The sequence below is a fragment of the Prosopis cineraria genome, unplaced genomic scaffold (genome assembly GCF_029017545.1).
Source record: "Prosopis cineraria cultivar Desert tree isolate PC_DT_omini unplaced genomic scaffold, ASM2901754v1 PC2, whole genome shotgun sequence".
Lineage (NCBI taxonomy): Eukaryota > Viridiplantae > Streptophyta > Magnoliopsida > Fabales > Fabaceae > Prosopis > Prosopis cineraria.
The window spans coordinates 41,632,534-41,653,369 of NW_026555333.1; the positions used below are offsets into that span (position 1 = coordinate 41,632,534).

The 20,836-nt window shown below is 30.0% G+C and overlaps 1 pseudogene; it reads left to right on the forward strand.

The window, feature by feature from the left end:
* The first annotated feature begins 9,388 nt into the window (after nucleotides 1-9,388).
* Nucleotides 9,389-11,522, forward strand: LOC129302918 (elongation factor 1-beta 1-like; annotated as a pseudogene).
* The last annotated feature ends 9,314 nt before the right edge of the window (nucleotides 11,523-20,836 follow it).

Here is a 20,836-nt window from a genome sequence, read left to right on the forward strand (position 1 = left end):
AATAAGTGAATGCACTTGCAAAAGAAGTGAGGAAATTAGTTTTAATACAAGTGCGTCGCAGTGGAAGCTCCATGTGTCGTGGTGCAGTGCACAAGTTTGATAGCATTTTGTTGTCAAATTGATAGTACAGGGAATGAACTTTCGATGCATCCTAAACCTTCGCTTGACGTCCGATTAAGGTGATCTAGGTGTTTACAAAAAGCTTTCTCCTAACTCTAGTTAATGGCACAAATTTCACAACCAAATTATTTTTTTTTTATCCAAAGTTGAATACCCTTTTCAAAACTCACACTTTTTTTACAAAAACTCATAACTAAGGTGCCTAAACCACAACACATGTGCCATAAGCTTATACCAATCCTTAGGTCACACTCACATTGAACTCGTGCAACACACTACAATCAACCTAATACACATATCTCATAATTTCATCCCTCAACCCTTTAATTCACAAAAACAAGAGGGGGAGTAAACTTGCATTAAATCATCTAATATTTATTAGAGATAACCATAATACACCTTATCCTACTTGCATTGATATTTTGGCCCTATATAAGCTTTACAATCACATATCAATAGCTCAGGGTACAAAATACACAAAATGCCTTCGACAATAATGCAAGTAGTTCAAAATTAATCATATGTGATCCTAGTTGACAATAACAATTAAAATAGACGTAAATAAGTATAGAGACCTAATAGTAGGATTTACACCAAAATCCCAAGCCTTCAAATGTTTTCCTCGCTCCTGATCCAATAAGCTAAGCCTTGTAACATTAAAGAATGAGGAGTGAGTATAACCACTCAGTAACCAAAGTCAATCTCTCTATACAATTGCATATCAAGTAAATATGGATGCAAATGACAATAAACTCAATTATCATATTCACATATATCAAATACAGCCTTGGTCACAAAAATAACAACCAAGTGACTGAGCATGCAACACATCATCAAATATATGTCATTTATGCACATCATAGGGTTGCAAAAATAACAACTATGTGCCCTTACTTAAAACATATCAGACCACAATAATAATAGCCATATAGCTGAAAACTATAAATGCATAACCAATGTCAACCTTATATCCTCATAATACCTTTGAAATGAAATCGATAACTGTTAAGTGGCTATGTCCACAACTCGGACTAACCTAGCTTTTCACTTGTAAGGAGTTACCCAGCCAGGGTTAACTTACTCACTTGTGTTCTGCAGTTTCCTCTAATACTAACAACCATGGGATGTCAAGCCTCTAATTTAGCCTCCTCATAAATCAGTGGAAACTAGTTAAGTTCAAGCCTCTCACAGAACAAGACAGTCCTAAATCAACCACGGGACATTGGCTACCTCTCGATTTCAACAGTCGGTACCAAGGATAGCTTTCAATTCTAACAGTAAGCTGCCACTACCACGTGGATTTACCAATTGACTTTTTTCCCTACACGAAACTCTCGCCAATGATCACATTATGTACATAGACACTTAATGCATCATTTTAACACAATTAGTCACATCATAACATATTCACACAATTTCCTTTTCTACATTGTAATCCACATGCCAATTATCACATGTTCACTATTTTCATGCCAACATATCTCAAAACATCAACCTTAGTCACATATGAACAACAAGCATATGGTTCTCAATAATTCAACACAATTTCACACTCATAATTCATCACATTGTTAAAATTTACATTAATAGGTCTTCAACACGCAATAAATTTTAAAACAATTTAATTTAACAAATAATTAATTAACATACAACTATACAAAGAAGATTTTCTCCCGGTTACCTTAAACCTTTAAGAGATCAAGGGTTTACTACTCAAAACGCAAGTTCCCAAGCTTTTCAAATAGCTTGAATAGTGTCAAAATTATATGATGTATAATTAATTACAAGGACATTCATTAGTATCCTTTTTTGAGCAATTTTCATCATTCTAGCTCCATATTATATCTTTATCAAAGTTATAAATTCACTCTCAATCATACTCGTTGGGTTTACTGAGTTTCAATAACCCATATTAGGCCTGTGCAGGATGCCCATAAGCCTAAGATGCCTGGCCCAACCCGAGCAAAATATGCCCAACCCGAGCCCTAAAAATATTGCCCAATACTATTTAGGCATGGTCGGGCTGAGCCCGATCTTTGGGTTGGGCAGGGTTTAGGGCTAGGGTATCCAACCAACTAACCCTGCCCGGCTCGAGATATAACATTTTTTTATAAAAATAATATAAGATGTAATTTGTTAACTTGATGGGGACATAAATGGTCGTTCCTTTTTTTTTTAGGTGCCTTGATGATCAAGTTTGTAAACTTTAGGTTGAATATTTCTATATTCCTTAGAATTTAGAACTGGACAGCACTTGAAACTTGCATGAAAATTTCCTTCCATATTTTCTTTGCCATTAAGTTGTTTGATGACACCATAATATTTTTGCTAGCGATATTTAACAATATGTTACTTTTAAAATAAAAGCTTGAAGTAATTTATTGATGGAAATAATTAATCTGTTACAGTATATATGAGATTTGTATAGATGGTTCTGATTCTTTATTTCGGTGACCCTGCCCGAGGTGCCCGATCCTTGCCCGACCCTGCCCGCCTGGCCCCTCCAAAGTCGGGCATCTTTCAGGTAGGGTCGGGCTTTAGGCATAGTTTTTTTGCCCGAAAACATTTACGGCAGGGCATCGGGGTAAAGGCCTGCCCTACCCAACCCTGCCCATGCACAGCCTTAACCCATATTATCATTAATAAGTCATTAAACCACCATTAATGACATTTCAACTTAGCTAACCAACATATTTATTGCCATTTTGGATAGTTAAGGTCCTCAACAACTAATAACTCACAAAACCATTAATGTAAGATTTAAATATTTTAAACAAATTCTACTATATCTATTTTAACCAATAGATTTGGACTCATAACTCATATGGACTGAAAATCAACATTACTACTCAAACCTTGACTTCCCAACTAGAGAAAAATGGAAGAGAAAGGTGAAGGAAGTTAAATACACTTACCTTAGGTGATTAAAAGCTCAAAAACATCTCCAATGGTCTTCAAATTAGTGCCCTAGCAGAGAAAGTGGCGTGCTTTCATTTTCTCCTTTTTCTCTCCTCTAGATTTTTACGCAGACACGACATGATTTAAGTAGAAATTTGATCATGCCTTATGGCACACGCGACCCACATCGCAGGGCATGGCACAGAGAAACCCATCCTTCATTAGTTGTCTTCTATGCACTGCAACAGACATGCTACACATCGCGGCATATGACATAGAGGTTCCCTTTTAAGCTTTTCTCACCTTTTTGATACCCTGGTGGCCCGACTTCATTACAAACTTGCATTTAGGGCTTAATCACTACCAAGCACACTTATTAATCCTCTCTGGCTATATACCTTGTAACACCCTATATTTTATCACTTATTTTTCACAAATTAATAGTTTGATAAACTATTATAATTATTTTGAACTCTTACCATGGTAGAAAAAAAGAGTTATAAAAACATTTCGCAAATAGTCTACCATGATAAAAAGAGTCTATCATGGTAGAAAGATTTAAACATAATAAACTTACTTTACCATGGTAATTAAGAAAAGCAATCATTAAATACTTCAAGTGTACACTCCTATTGTAATTTCAAAGCCATGGTTAGATGAGCGAAACTTCACAAACTATGCTTTTACTATAGATACCTGACTTGGAGCCAATTATACATTTTCAAACATTGGTTACAAACAAAAACTATCACATAAGGGTATACTTGATTGAAATTTTACTTCACAAATACCAAGGGCCAAGAGGGACAGATAGAATTCTCTTGACATAAAAAATATCATAGTTTATAAATAAAGTCTACATGCATTATATATATATATATATATATCTCCATCCTAAGTTGATATAATATACATCATTAATAAATAAAGAGGCTATAATAGAAAACAATGTCTCATAAACTAATTATGCCTCAGGTACTTCTCCATCCAAACTCGCTCCTACAAAAATTAATAACCACAGAGAATGAGACTTAAAAGTCCCAGTAACCATATATTAATATGTAATAATGCAAATGGGGCAATTAATTATGCAACTACTAAGTGGGCAAATAAAACAATTGTCCAACAACAAGACGAATGATTAATAAATTAGCATGACTATACCTTATATGTCTTCTTACGCCATGCTTGGATGCCAAGTCACCTAGCCAAAGGTGAGTTGGACCAAGCTACAAGCCACATATTGATTCCAATGAGGGGCTATCACGTGATAACTCAGCCAAACAAAAATTCCTACCAAAATTTTTTTAATATCCTCTGACCAGTCATGCATTTATAACAACTAAACAAAAATCATTTGGCAAAATCTTAGATCAATCGGAGAATTTATCTTATGTTTTCAGCAATGTCAATATTCACAAAATATTCATAATTATAAATTTAACTCACTTGGCAATTATTTTCAGACAAAATATACATATATATTATTTCTCAAGAAAATTAAGATTTTTCAAATAACAAAAGAAAAGCACAATTAATCACACACACATACACTACCACACATTAATAATGGTTATTTCATGTCTTAGATAACATGTTTTCTGTACAACACCTCTTTCACCACTCTCTTAAACAACACAATCTACACAACCATTTAGTAATATATGTATAATATTATTTTCATAATACTTAATATTAATTTTATATTAAAATTAATAAATAATTCTAGTTTAAATAGTTAGAAAATTTAGGCCTAATTTTTATATTAACATTAATTTAAAAGTAGTGCCTCATTTAATTTTTTAAATTCTTTTCTAAATTTATCATACATCAATAGACCATACCTAAGTCTCAAATCAATCATAATATCAAAATTTCATTAACTTATTTTCCAAAATTTCGTCCAAAAATAAGTTGAAAATTTAAAAATTACTCTCAAGCCTCAAATCACTATTTCATAGCCTCAAAACATTTATTTGTACCCAAATAAATATCTAATAATCAAAAACCTATCCCAACATTGTAGATCTAACATAAACTCAATCATGGAATTCTAGAGTTTAACTCAAAAATTCTCACATCTAAATTCAACCTCAAAAAAATATTCTATAGTATTTATTATACTTTCAGCAACCTCAACATTTATTTTTGAATCATCATAACCTCATATTAACTATCCTATAGAAAAATCTTAATTAAAATTTTTTTCTATATATCAAAATAATATTACTGTTAGATAATTATAAATGAGTAGAAAATATTAATGAAAATTTTTTGGAGAATAGGAGTTATTATGAATTCCTAAATTATTTAAAAAGTTAAAACCTTAACTTAAAAATAGCCCATGCAAATGGAAAACAAAAAAGAAGAGGAGGAGGAAGAAAAAGAAGGTTGAGAGTGCAAAAATGAAAAGGAAAAGAGGGATATTTATAATAAAAAAATGAATCTCACAGCCATTTATTATTTATTATTTATTTATTATTATTATATGTTTTTTTCAAAATAAGGGAGCAAAAGTCCCAACCACTTTTCAGTGGTTTGGACTTTTCTCCTTTATATATATGTATATATTATATATAATTATAATTTAAATTAATAAATATCTCTTATATAATTTTAAATTTAAATTTAATCTATATTTAAATACTTAATTATGTGATTAACTTTAATTAATCTCAAATACAAATTTATTTATTCTAAACCTTAAAATAATATGAATTTCTAATTTTGAATTTTAAAAAAAATTAAATTTCACAATTAATTTATTACCTAAATATCAGAATGTTACACACCTTATTAATTAACTCAATCACCCAAATTAAGTCTAGTTAATCAAGTTTAAATTTTTAAGATGTTACATATATCAAAAAAGAAATAGAGGTTTAGGTGTTAAGGACTTGGATCTTTTAACATTGAGGCAAGTGTTGCCGGTTTCTCAACTCCACGGGATGATTGGCATAGACTATTGAGCAAAAATAGAGTTATGGCTACCACCCACAACATTGTTAGCTTTGCTATTAGCAGTAAATATAGTACTAGAAGTGAGATGATCGTAGAGAAGATAAATTCGTTTGGGCACATCAACAGATGGTCACTATAATATGAAATATGCTTACTCTTTTATTTAATTTGGGAAATCAAAATGTTCATTTGGCTCCTTGCTTAAAATAAATTATCTCAAAGCTCAAGATTCAACGTGGAATATTCGAATATGGTGAATGTTGGAATAAAATTCAAATATTGGGCCACACATGTAAATATTAATAATGTGTGGATATTATTATAATTTAGCTTAAATAAAGTAATCTATTTGGACAAGTTTTAAGGCTTAAGGGATGTAATTGTTATGGATGTGTAAAGATTGTAATGATATTTATAATTTGTTAAGGAACCAAATTATAAATATCACAACTTAAGCCTATAATAGGGGTCATGATCTCTAGATTGGGCATAACAAGAAACTAATTCTTTGGACCCTTTCCAAAATACCATAGGAAAGTTTTTGATGTTTAAAATATGGAAGATCACAATATGCCGATTCATCAATGTATGAAATCCTGTGATACATTTGACTATGGGTTCAGATCCACTTTAGCCTTCAGTTTCTTCTATTCCCCTGAATTTATATTAATTATATTCAAATTTATGGATTTAGTAGCAACCAATTATATAGTTTGATATGAACTCGATTGATTGGAAACAACCAATTCCAACAATGAATGCTTTTTTAGATGTCAAAGGCATAAAGCTTGCTGAAGCATATTATTAAACCAGAGAAATGGAGTGAGTTCATCAACTTGGACTGTTTTAAGTAGGTGGAGCTAAACTCAACAACAGATCTGCTTGGAAATGACTTGAAGAAGATATTTTGGAATGTCATATTTGCTTATATCTACCGGAAAATATGGACTCCATGTTGTACTAAAATGTTTGGCTCGACTAATAATGAAATTAATGTTGATGTAAAAAATTGTGTGGTAAAAACCATGATGGAAATTATCCAAATTAGTGGCGGAGCCATGTTCTAGTGAGATCACTTCGGAAAAACTTAGAAGTATGGCATGCAAATTTTACAATTTTGAACCTCTTGCTCTTGATATTTTGCACCTCAAGACTAAAAAAAAAATAGGGAGAATGACAATTAAGGCACTCTCAAAAGAGTTTATTGTAATAAGAGCCTATAAATTTTGCATCGAATAGTACTGTAAAAACATGAATATGTTATTAAAAGTTGAACCTTAACTTATTAAATTTATAAGGAAATATTAACAAAAGAAAAAAAATACAAGCTAAAGTTCAGCTTTTAACAATATATACATGTTTTCATAAGACAATATCCAATGTAAAAATTATGAACCCTTATTGTGATAAATTTTCTTGAGAGAACCTTCAATGTCATTCTCTTTAAAAAATATTTAGCCTCAAAAGTTCATTGGATATATAATGCTTTAATGATTGAGATAAGATATAAATAGCATATTTACTTAAAAAGACTAATCAATTTGTTCAATATATTTTTCAAAAAAAAAAGATCATCAATCTACTTATGTTATTACAATTTTAATCCCAATATAATTATTAGTTTTAAAAAAATATTATTTTTAATTTAAAAATTATCTTACACCCTTGGTTTAAGGTCTTGAATCTGCCATTAATCCAAATAACATCCACCTCATCATGAGTATAAATGGTGTGATTAAAAAAATGGTCAAGCTGTTGTGATGGAGCTATCCAAAGGGAGGACAGAGGCTGGGTATTGGAAGTTTGTTGACCCTATATGTTTTTTTCATTGCTCACATGTGTTCTCTTTAGAGACAATTATGTTTGAGATATAATCGGTCACTTAATGTAAGTATTTCTTCTAGTAAAATTTCAAATATTGATTTACCCCATTGTAAGGGATTAAATCTCTTTCACTAGATTCAATTCCTGTTGATCACTTTACAGTTATTACAATGCTCCTTAGCATTCAAAAGGGCCAGGAGTTGTGTTAAGCTAGGGGTAAGGGGTATTAAAGCAAAGAAAAGGTATTGTCATAGTGTGGAAGTGATGAACCTTCTTACAAGAAAGTCAACTCCTTTCAATCCTTTCCATGATATAATTGTTGAAAGGGAAAATAGCAAACAAGGATCACTGGGGAAATTGTCAAAACCTGAATGAAAAACAAACCCAAATGAACTGTTGTTAATTTAGAATGAGTTATTATTAAAACATAAATGAATATTTGTTGATAAAAAAATAACCCAAAACGACATATTCATTCAAGTTTTGACAACAAGTAATTCTTAATTAATATAAATCTCCTTCAACAATCCTTGATTGATATTTTTCCTTGTTGAAATTGCAAACCTATTTTTATAGAGATTGGCATAAATCAATCAACTTTGTATATAGTGAAGGTTTATGAATTGCTAATAGAGTTATTGGGAGAGCTCCTGAATTGACTAACAATTTTTGTTACTTTGACCATTCCTGTTTTTTAGGTTTAGAGTTGATGAAGGATAAAAGTTAATATGGGATCCTTTGGGATCTTGTAAATTGTTTTTAATCATTTGTTTAAATGAAGTTTCAATATACATGAAATGTGAAGACAGTACATTTCACTTTTTATAGAGTTCACAAGTGGATTCATGGTTCTTTTTCTTTTCACATGCGTGCTGAAGGGGTATAAGATGTCCACTGAGCTTACCCCATTCTTAACTATAGAAAAGGATAACATTCAGGCCCAGAACACGAGAGAGAGAGAGAGAGAGTGATAACATCATGGGCCCTAATAAGAAAACCGCTCAGCTGTTTAGTTATATCATACCATGTGGTATGAAGAACAACACATATCTCTCAATACAACAATCATAAAATCATGTCAAAATAAACAATAGATTGGTATTTATTCTCAGTCATACTTAACGTATTCTGAAATCATACTTCATCAATTCTAAAATCTGCTTAGGTAGGTCATAAGATAATTTCAACACAATATATCTCAAAATAATATCATGATTACATGTAAAATTTAAAATTTTAGGTGCATTTTTATGGAAATTAAAACTAGATGATCAAAAGTCTAAGGAGTAACACTATATAAAAATAAAATCTAGAAATGAATAGGGAAGGATTAAAATAAAGTCAGATAAAAAGAATAAAAATTTGAGAAAAAGAAAATGTCTTTATACCTACTTTTATAAAAATAATTAAAATAAAAATAACTGTTTTAAATAATAAGAAGAACATGAACTATTTTTTCCCTTTCAAAAATCAAATAAAAAAGAAAAAAATCAAACTATTTTATCATTGGCATTTTTTTTTAAAGTAAAACACAGCTTATAAAGAAAAAAAGCAAAACATGTCACAAAAAAAGAAAAAAGCAAAGCACATCTGGGGTTTGCACTGTCCCATATCATGTACATGCTAAACCGTCGACCCGCTTCCTGCGTCTCTATTGTGCGCTGATTGATTTGAGAGCCTTTCTGAATCCCACTGTTACACTCTCAGAATGGTCGTCACCTTCTTAGATCTCCACACAGAATCAGAACTTAAGTCCCTTAATGAATTCCTCTCTGGCAAGACCTACATCTCTGGGTAACTTTCTCCGATTTGACTTTCGTTTTTGAACCCATTCTCGAGATTTCTTCAATTCTCAATCTCTTATGGTTCTGATTGAATTTTCAGCGATCAGTTGACCAAGATGACATTAAGGTCTACGCCTTTGTTTCGAAGAACCCAAGCGAAGCTTTTCCCGATGCCAGCAAGTGTTACGATGCCGTCTCTTCACGTCTTGCTGAAAGGTTTGTTCCTTTATCTCTCTGCAATGTTCGGATGTGCTAGGTTTCCTTTCGTTTATTCAATCGTATTCAATTTGAAAGTTGATGTCGATTTTGTGAAATCAGCTTACCTGGAAAAGCTGAAGGGGTGAAATTCAGTGGCCAAGCTGTTCCAGCTGAAGCTGGTCCTGTCAAGTCGGTGTGTATCTCACTTGATTTTGTCTTTTGTTGTCTCTGTATTGTTTCTCTTATTTTCTATTAATAGTTGTTTGACTATGTTACTTATTAGGGTTTTTCAGGGTCTGATTTCCTTTATTTAATTAACCATGTTAACATGCTAATGGTTATGACAATAAGCGGATAAACGAATTGGATTTAGGCTCCTTTTTGTTTGGCCTGTTGATTTAGTCTTTCTTCAGTTCCTAGCACTAAGTACACCTGAAAATGCAACGGAAAAACTTATGGGATGAAGCAATATGAAGCTTGAAGCCATGAGTATTAATTTAGTAGAAGGCACTTTTTAATATTATACATCTCATTTTGTGGTTGGTACAATGGAAAGAGAGTATTTTTTCTATTATACCAAGCGGGCCAGAATGAGCAGACTAAAGGGTCCAACATAGCGCTAATTGGCAAAATTAGAAGGGCTCTTGTTTTGATGAGCAAATTGGAAAGGCCAAAATTGTGATTTTGACGAGATAAATTGTAATATAACGCGGTAACGCTTAGGTTGTTGCCTGGATTTTGAAATTTCGGATAGACTTGACAAAAACAAGTGGTGTCCTGGATAAACTAATTATTGTACTGTGCTAGTAATCATGCGAATTACTTCTGCTAACTGGATTACTCCATGTATTTGCGGGGTGCTCCTGTCGATGATGACGATGACCTTGATCTCTTTGGTGACGAGACAGAAGAGGAAAAGGCAGCAGCAGAAGCAAGAGAGGCTATTAAAAAGGAATCCTCCTAGAAGAAAGAGAGTAAGCTTCCTTTCGACTTCAGTTTATTGTACATGAAGCATCTATTTATTAATCCACCTACTGCTCCTGCCATTTGGGAGGTTCATTTAGTTTAACGCTTAGATTTTAGTTATTATAAGTTTGCAGTGAACTAGACTTCTCTTTCTACTATCCTGGTTGCTGTGAGTAATATCGTCATCTATCTACATTTTGTGGGCGGCAAGTCCTCTGTTTTGCTTTATGTGAAGCCTTGGGACGACAAGACAGACGTGAAGAAGCTGGAAGAGGCTGTTCGTTCCATTGAGATGCCCGGGCTTCTGTGGGGAGAATGTATGTTGAATATTTCATCACGTTCACTTTATTCATTGTTATGACCCATTTAAAATGAAATGCATGATGCGAACAAATGCTTTGTTTCAAATTCGCAGCCCAACTGGTTCCGGTTGGTTACGGTATTAAGAAGATGCAGATCATGATGACCATTGTTGACGACCTTGTCTCTTTGGATTCCCTTATTGAGGAACATCTCACAGTTGAGCCATGCAGTGAGTATGTTCAAAGCTGTGACATTGTTGCGTTCAACAAAGTCTAAGGTTTCTTGTTGGATATAGTTTTCAAGCGGCTGATTTATCTGTTCTTGTTTAATAAACCTTGTTTATCATTTTGTGTTTGTTCTTTTTCAATGGTGGTTTTTGTGACTAGAATTATGAGAAGTAGAAGAAAATATGTTGACTGTTTGTGATTGTGTTATTATGGTGCTCCCTCAAATAGTGTTCTTGTAAAACGCTTCCTAGGTTCATGGGATCGACATTAATGGGCAAAGTGTTTAGGTTTTATAGTTTTGGTTGGGAAATTTGATAGATGAGGATTCATAATTTATGTTTATGATAGATGTGGCCATGAGTGTTCTAATAATCGAAATTTTTCTTAAAAGATTATTAAAATGAATTATTAGTGCATATTTGGTTGTAGAAAGGAATCTTGGGCAGGTGTACTTTCATTTTTCTTTCTAGAAAATATTTTTCTATGAAGGGAAAAATATTCTTTTGATCCTTACATTTACATCTTATTGTAACAAGTCCCTATATGCTTTTGAAGCTTTCAAGTCGGCCCCTGTACTTATTCATCTCCATTGAATCCGTTGCTCGTGTATTATTTATGGATAATGGTGCATTTTTCTGAAATATTTTTTTGAGAAACGTCCAACATTTTAAACTATTCGTTGGTGCAATTGTCTTTAAAGTAATTAAAATTGATATTTTTGCCTTCAAATTTTGAATGTTAATTGTTAGAAAATGTTAGTTGGAACTTTAATGTTGAACGGTAGGGAATTTAACAATAGGATAAAAATGTTTCGTTTTAATTATTTGAAGGGTATAATTGCTTTGACGTTGATTGCAATTAGGAGAATATTTCAAAGTGAAAATGCACCTTTATTCATTATTTTATTCATTAAGTTTTGTGCAACTTTATTTTTATTTTAAGTAAATTTTTTATATATTTTAATGGAATTTAAATATTAAAAAGAATAATAATACAATTTTCAAGGAGTTTATAGTTTATAAGGAAATGATTATATAATTCTTGTAGGGGTGGATTAACTGCGGCTAGAGAAAAAAAAACTAGATTCGGAGAACGCTTCATTTTTCTCCGTCATCCTCCTTCTACCAAGAGGAAAAGTAAATGTTAGCCCCTTACTATTTTTCTTTCTCGTTTCTCAATCTTTTTCTCTCAACCAAGATAAAAGTAAATATCCATTCGAGCACCACCGGCTCGTCCTGATAACTCGATTCCATTGATCCAGCAGAATGAGTGTGATCCATTGACTATCTGGTGTCCATGTGGCACTGTGACCACTTTACACACTTTATGTAACTAAGTACTACTCCATTTTTAATTGTTAAAAAAACTATCACTTTTAATTTATATTTTTTTATAAATAAAATTATCTATTTCAATAAATAATTATTACATTTTCATAAATTATTTTTTATAATTTAGATTAATGAGAAATAATTAATGTTTGCTTATATTGATTAATATAGGTCATTTTAGTTCACTTTTTTATTTTTAGGTATAATTATTACAGTTAATTAACTTTTTAAATCGTGTGATATAATTTTTTCTCTCATATATAGAAATAGAGTGAGAACACTTTTTGATTTAGTTAATTAGATAGTTTTTTTTTCAAAAAAGATAAATTTTTTTAATATGTACGATTATATTTAATATATTTTTGGTTGGCACAAAAAAGATGCACAATTGTTAATTTATTTTCAATGAATTTAAAATAATTTAGGGAAAATGATAACAAAGTTCCTTTAAATTATATAAATGCTAAGTTGGTCTCTCGAGATGTCATAATATCAAGAAAGTCTTTAAGGGTTTTTCTGTCATTAATTAGTTAATATAAATGATCAAATTATCCTTAATTTAAATATTAATTATCATTCACAAGTTTTATTTTAAGATTTATAATTTTTCTTCTTAAAATTGTAAGAATTCAACAATTTGTAAATTTACTATTGAAATCTTGATAATCATCAAATGTTGCAAATATTAATTATTATTTACAAGTTTTGTTTTAAGATTCATAATTTTTCTTCTTAAAATTGCACAAATGCAACAATTTGCAAGTTTGCTTTGAAATCCTAAACTAAGAACAATTTAGTTATTTACATTAATTTTTTAATGATAAAAAGGTTTTTAAAAATTTCATTAGTATTATAATATTTTGAGGGATTAAATTATTATTTATATAATTTGAATGAATTTTATTGTCATTTTTCCTTTAATTTATGCACTAGCTCTTATCTAATTTGACTTGCAAAATAAAATAAAAGTAAATTTCATTATTATTTTAACCAATTAACATAAAATATAAAATTTATATTAATTACTCCCTCCATTGAAAAATATAAGACATTTTTTGAAAAGTTAAATGTTAAAAAATATAAGACATTTTAAATCTAATAAGCTATAATTATTATTTTTTAAAAGTGTTAAATTGAATAAATTACTTTATATTTTGTTAGGGTGGGATAGATATAAAAAAATATAATTAATTTAAAAATAAATAACTATTTTATTAAAGTAAAATTTGATTAAAAATGTGTTATATTTTGTAATGGAGGTGTATATCAGTTATAAGTCATAAAGAGAATAAAAATAGATTATGCTTTAAATTCCGCGTGAAAAGGGGATAACATACATTGAAGAATTCAATTTTCAGAGAACACGCCTGTAAAATTTCAACGAATATATGGATTAAATTCTCTTAAATAACTCTCCTTTAAAATTTAAATTTAGATAGATAATAACAATAAATAGTCTCGCAAAAATAGTATTCCTTCCCTTTCTCGATCGCTGATCCTATTTTTTTGGTATTTGCTAAAACCTCTTCGGCTTATTTTCCAATTTTCATAAACTTTAAATAATAAATAGAAAAAGGAACGAAAAAGAACCCTCTCTTCCCTGAAATTCTCCTTTTCCTCTCTCTAGACTCACTCGTAGTCGTCAATCTTCATACTATCGCCCCCTGGCTTCTCTGTTCTGAATTCCTTTTCTCGTATCCTCCCTAATTCTTCATACTATTTCCTAGCTTGGAAGATTGCAGAGCTGCCTCCACCAAAGTTTAAAGAACTAATTTCCCCAATATTCCCTCAATTGTTCTGTTTCCCTTCATGTATTGAATAAATAAACCCAACTTTCGTCTACTGAGATCTTCATTTGACCTTCTTATCCATGTCGTGCTTCGTGCTAAAGTGAAAAGCAAATTAATGGACTATTTTTTTTTTTTTACAAAAAGGTTTGATGACTTTTCTTTGTTGACTAGTTATTGCCTCTTCTTATATAAAATTTATATTCGTGTGTGTGTATACGTATATGTATATGCGCGCGCTTCAAATGTATACCACACAAAAAATAACAAGAAGGAGACCAGCTAACTCTAGAAACAGATGTGAATGAAAGATTAAATACGGCTAAATAGTTTCCTTAATCGCATATGAAAATTAAGATGTAATATTTAATATATATATTTTTTCGCAATAATTGATCAGCAAAAAATATTTTTTTATCATTAATTTTTATATAAGGTCATAAATGACATTTTACATTTAAAAAGTTATTTTGTTTTTCATTTTCTTCTCTATTCCATTCCATTTGTGTATCGAACAAGGCCATATGATTTTAGGTCCCAATGATTTCTTAACGTGAACGGTGGAAAAGAAAGACAGGGGGAGTGAATGCAGAATATTAAATGATGAACGCGTTTATATGCTTTTCAATCCATTAAAAACTTTCATGGAAAAATTTCAGCCTAGATCTCTTGACCAAATATAATGAAAAAATAGAGCCCTTTAAAAATGAAATTTTACTGCAGAACAAGGCTAATGAAATGAAATTGAAATACAAAATAAAATTATATCATTGTCCCTAGTGGCTTAAACATGTTAAAAAATACTTGCAAATTCTCCATGCTAAAATTGTTTATTTCACATACTAAAACAATTAATTTTTCTACTAAAGGTTGCTTGTGTGCATAACTTCACTTGATTTTATTCTTACTACTATTATATAATAAAAAGAGTTGCAAATTCCTCATATTATAATTGTTCATTACCCATATTAAAAAAAAGTTATTTTTTTTACAAGAATTTGTTCGTGTGCATAGCTTTATTTGATTTTATTCTCAATATTGTTATCATGGTAAAAATAGTTGCAAATTCTCCATACTCAAGTTGTTCATTTCTCATATTGAAATGTTTAATTTTCCCATAAGAGTTGTTGTTGGTGTTCATAACTTCACTTATTTTTATTCAAACTATTGTTATTATAGTAAATAAAGTTGCACATTCTCCATATTAAAATTATTCATTTCCCATACTGAAGTGATTAATTTTCCTATCAGAGTTATTTGTCCACATAGTTGATTTTCCATGAGGGACAATGAGATAATTTTAGTTTGCAATTTAATTTTATTTCACTATCCTTAATTTGCAGTGAAATTTCATATTTTAAAGGATTTTTTTTATTATTTTTAATCAAGGGGTTTAAACTAAAATTTTCCCAACTTTCATCAGGGGAGAAAAAATGGATTTCACACTTGGGAAAATGGCAATTATTGGGATTATATATAAGGTTTTAAGGTGAAAATTAAAGTAAATATCTAGAAATTTTTCCCAAAAACAATTGCTATCTTTAAATTAATAATGATATTACTCATTAATTTTACAAAAAAAAAAAATAACTTTCTTCAATTTATTAAAATAACTTAACGGTCAAACATTTGTTATCACCGTTTGTTATTCTTAGAAACTTAATGATCCACCTTAGGCCCTGTTTGGTTGGGGGGGAGGGGAGGGGAGGGGAGGGCTCCTCTCCCCTCCCCTCATTTGGTTAGGAGGAGGGGAGCCCCTCCCCTCCCCTCCCCTCCTTTGGAGGGGAGGGGAGGGGAAATTTTACAAATAAGACAGGAGTCGTTTTCGTTTTTCCAGAATTTTACGTAAACCCCTTTGAGATAAATAGTCTTTTCTGTGCAATTCCAAATGGGAAGTAAGTTTTCGTATCTTATTAGTGAAATTGAATACTTGAAATTCAATCGATCCCGGGTTTTCTTCTTTTTTTTCTTGTGAAATAACGGGTATAAATGATTTTTTTACCATAAAAACCTCATTTGGTTAGGAGGAGGGGAGCCCCTCCCCTCCCCTCCCCTCCTTTGGTTAGGAGGAGGGGAGGGGAAATTTTTAAAATTTTCTCTCCCCTCCCCTCCAAATTGGGGGGGAGCTCCCCTCCCCTCCTCTCCCGTCCCCTCCCCTCGAACCAAACAGATCTTTATATGTAATTTTTGTTCGTGTACATATATAAATATAAGAAGATTTAATCCCACGATTGCTTGTAATTTTTGTAAGGGAGAAATAAAGTACGAATCAGTGCTTTGAAATGAATAGTATTTGTTTAAAACTGGAAGCTAAGTCACAAGTCACTTTAAAAGCACATATATCACATCATTAATTATTAATTATTAATTATACATAAATTAAGTTTCATGAGAAAATGACAGATTTTTTTTAAAAAAATATGTAAATGACAATGAAATCTCACAAAATATAATAATTATCTTCAAGTCCTTCGGACCTTTCTAATACTATATCTTTGTAAAATGACTATAATGCCCTTAATTGTTATAAATATTAGTGAATATTTTAATTTAAATAATGACTACTTTTTTAAAAAAAATGACTAAATGGAATAGAAAGGGCCTTTTGGTTTATGCACCCATCTTTTTTAAAATAGGAAGAATTACAGTTAGGTTCTACATAAGGGAATTAATTACTCAAGATTCATTGACAACTGAACTAAACTATATTGACAACTGATTTGTTGTCATTTAGTTTAGTTATTAATGGACCTTGCAGTAATTAATTCTCATGTATGGGATTTTAACATCATTCTCTCTTTAAAATAATATAGTTTTTAAAATTATTTTTCAAAATAAAAAAAATAAAAATCTGTTTGGTAATTTTAATTTAAAAATAATTTTAGACTTAAAAAATAATCTAATAGTAATAGTTGTAGGTAGTTATTAATAGTGGTAATTTCAATAACCAAATATAATATATTTTAAAAATAAGAAAAATGAAATGAAAATAACTTGAAGTTGTTTCTTTTATTTTTTTCAAAAAATGAAAATAGTTTTAAAAGTAATTAAATCAAAAACACTTGCTTGAATGAGTTTTTGGCCTTTTTATTACAAAAAAGAAAAAGAATATTTTTAAAAAATAGAACGTAAATAGGCCCTAAATGACAAGTTTTGGTCTCATAAATTTTTCATCACTGAAGCCTAAATGTTATAAACATTACTTTTTTTTACAATGATTAAGATAAAATAATAAATAATAAGTTTTGCTTTGCAATTTTTTTAATCATTAATCCATTTTTTATTTTAAATTTAGGACATTATAATCATTTCACAAAAAACATTAACGTTAGAAAAGTCTCAAGAAACTTGAAAAAAATTATCACATTTCATAAAATTGTATTGTCATTTGCATATTTCAGGTTTGGGGAGTTTTCTATTATTTTCTCAAGTTTCATTCATGTTCAATAATATTGCCCGCAACTTTTCATTTAATAAAACATTTATGACTTATTTAACATAGTATCATTATTTTACCTTTATTTTAAATGATTAAAGGGAAATGTTACTCTAAAATTATAATTCAAGAGTATTTGAAATCCTAAACTTTTCTTTTATTGCAATACTCTCCTTTAACAAATGAAAAATAGTGCAATGTTGCTCTTACCCTTAACAAGTTAATTTTAATCATTAATTAACCAAAAAATTACAAAAAACATAAAAAAATAAAAAAAGTCCAAAAATTATAAATCATATTTTATAAAGAAATTAAGATCAATTAAGTTCTTAAAATTATGAATAAATACTAAAAGACGAATTTTTTTAATGTAAAAGACTAAATTCCATTTTGATCGGTTTGCTATCAAGTGATTATGGGATCATTAAGCACTTTGACCCACTATTAAGTGATTCATGCAATGTTTAAATTATTTTATATTTATATATATATATATATTAAAGTTTTGATATTTTAATAAGACTATTAAAATAAATATAATATTTTATAGTTGCTTACAGTTACAGGTGTTGTTGCCAACAACAATGATCTGGTAATCTCACGACAGCCAGAAATTTCTCATTGTAACGATATTTTGGTCTTTTACATGAAAAAGAAACAATATTTATCTCTTAATATTTATTTTTAACTTAAAGAATCTAGTCATATTAATTTTTGAACAAATGGGCAAAAAATACGCATTCACTTTTTCTTCAGAAGTACATAGTATATATCTCTAAGTGAATAAAGCTGTAAGAGTGCTCATGAAGTTAATTTTGTGCAAGAATACTCAAACCATTAAACATCTCAAACGTCTGCTAATTTTTGCCACTTAACAATGAATGTGCTTGCCACATGGGAAGATGGACTCTGACCATGGCTTATGTGGAGGATGCTCCAAAATCTTGGTTGCCAGGTTCTCACCCACAGTTCTAAAATCTTGGTTGACTCTGAAGCGGGTTCGAGGGCATAATTAGATCCACTTCCTTTTGCTATCAAGAAGTGCATGAAAATCGATTTGTTTCACTTAAGGATTCTGTGATGAAAAGAGAATTTTTTTTCCCGGCCGAATAATCGGAAGTTTCCTTCATCGAAGAAATTGTCTGCAAATAGCCCAAGCAGCAAAAGAAGTACCCATATTCATGTTTTGTTCTTGGAGACAGAGATTATAAATAGGAGATAATAGACAGAGAGGAGAGAAATTGCGATTGAGGCGGGTAGAGAAGAGAGGTATTTATCATTGGCTGAGATTATGTTTCACAGAATCCCTAAGAAATTGCTTGGCATCTTCTCCATTCTAGTAGCGAAAGAGAGATTTTGGTGTACTTCTTAGATAGGCTCCTTCAGCTTTTGTTCGGGAGATTTGTTTTTTATTGTCCATGTCCCAGTTGAAACAGAATTCGATTAAGAACTATGAAGTGAAGGATTGAGGATTCCAGGCAAGAAAAATTTCAGACCATCCTCCACGTAAGCAACAATCAGAGTCAAAATTGACAGATGACAAACACACGTGGCATTTAACGAATTTACACTCTTACGCCCATTTAATTAAATTTCATGGACACTCTTGCACCTTTCTTCAATTAAAAATATTGGGTGTTTTTTGGGGGGAAAACCTTTGTAAGTATTTTTTTTACCTCTTTGCCCTTAATTTTTTTTTATAAGGTATTTATTTATAATTTTTTAAGTCATTTTTTATATTCTTTTAATCAATTAACAGTTAAAATTAATATTTATTAATTGTAAGAATATCTATTAGAAAAAAATGAAATTAGTGATAAACAAATCTGTAACTAATTTTAAATTTAATGACAAATCACCCGTTCTAATATACCACTAATTTATTTCATAATTAAATTTTTTTATGGGTCAAAGCATTGCCATATTACTTCTCAAGTTTATATCACCCCCGCCACCCATCGTACTGTTGCTACATCAACAATTTATTTAACTCATCATTAATTTATTTTATAATTAATTAATTTTTTTTTTTTTTTTGCGGGGCCAAGCATCGTCACCTCCCATACCGCCTCTCAAATAAATATCAACCTTACCATTTATGTTGTTATTGTCATATCAACAATCTATTTTAGCTGTCCTTGTTACTGGCATTGCATTGTCTCGAACCCAAAATCTCTTCCTTTCATACAAACATTTTGCCAGTTGAACTGTGACGTTTCAACATTAACACACAAAATTTAACACACACACACACACACACACGCGCACACACACATATCTTCATATATTTAATATATTATTATTTAAATATGTTGATAATATATGTGTGTGTGTATATATCATATACACACACATTAATGCATAAATATATAAATCAATATATATTATTAGTCAATAGGTATAGTATTTAATATCAATTAATATGTTTTATGAAATTATATATTAGTATAAATAATTTTATAGTATCTTTATCATAATTAAAATATTATCATATGATAAAATTTATTTTTATATTTAAACTTACATAATAATTATTTAGATTTCTTCATGTGAATTTTTCTATATTTATTGTAAACTTTTTATTTTATATTTAAGCGCATTTCACTAATTTTTTGATTAAAAGTATATGTCACTAACATAAAGATTTAGTTAAGAAAATTAGTGACAAATGTATATTTGCCACTAAATTGATAAAGTTTGCCCAAAATGTGACAACATCCTATATCTATCACTAATTTTTGTAATTTGCAACAGATTTCTGTCTGTCACAATTTTTATCATCAATGTCTATAATTAGAAATGTCCATCACTAATTTTAATTGATAACATTACACCAATTTTAAATATTAAATGAGAACATTGTACTAAAAAATTTCAAAGTCTAGATATTTCAGGACCTATAGCTTCAAATATAAAAAAAATTTCAAATATACATAGGAATATAATAGAAGATCTCTTACTAATCAGATGTGGAATTGTAGAACTGGAAAATAAGATATAT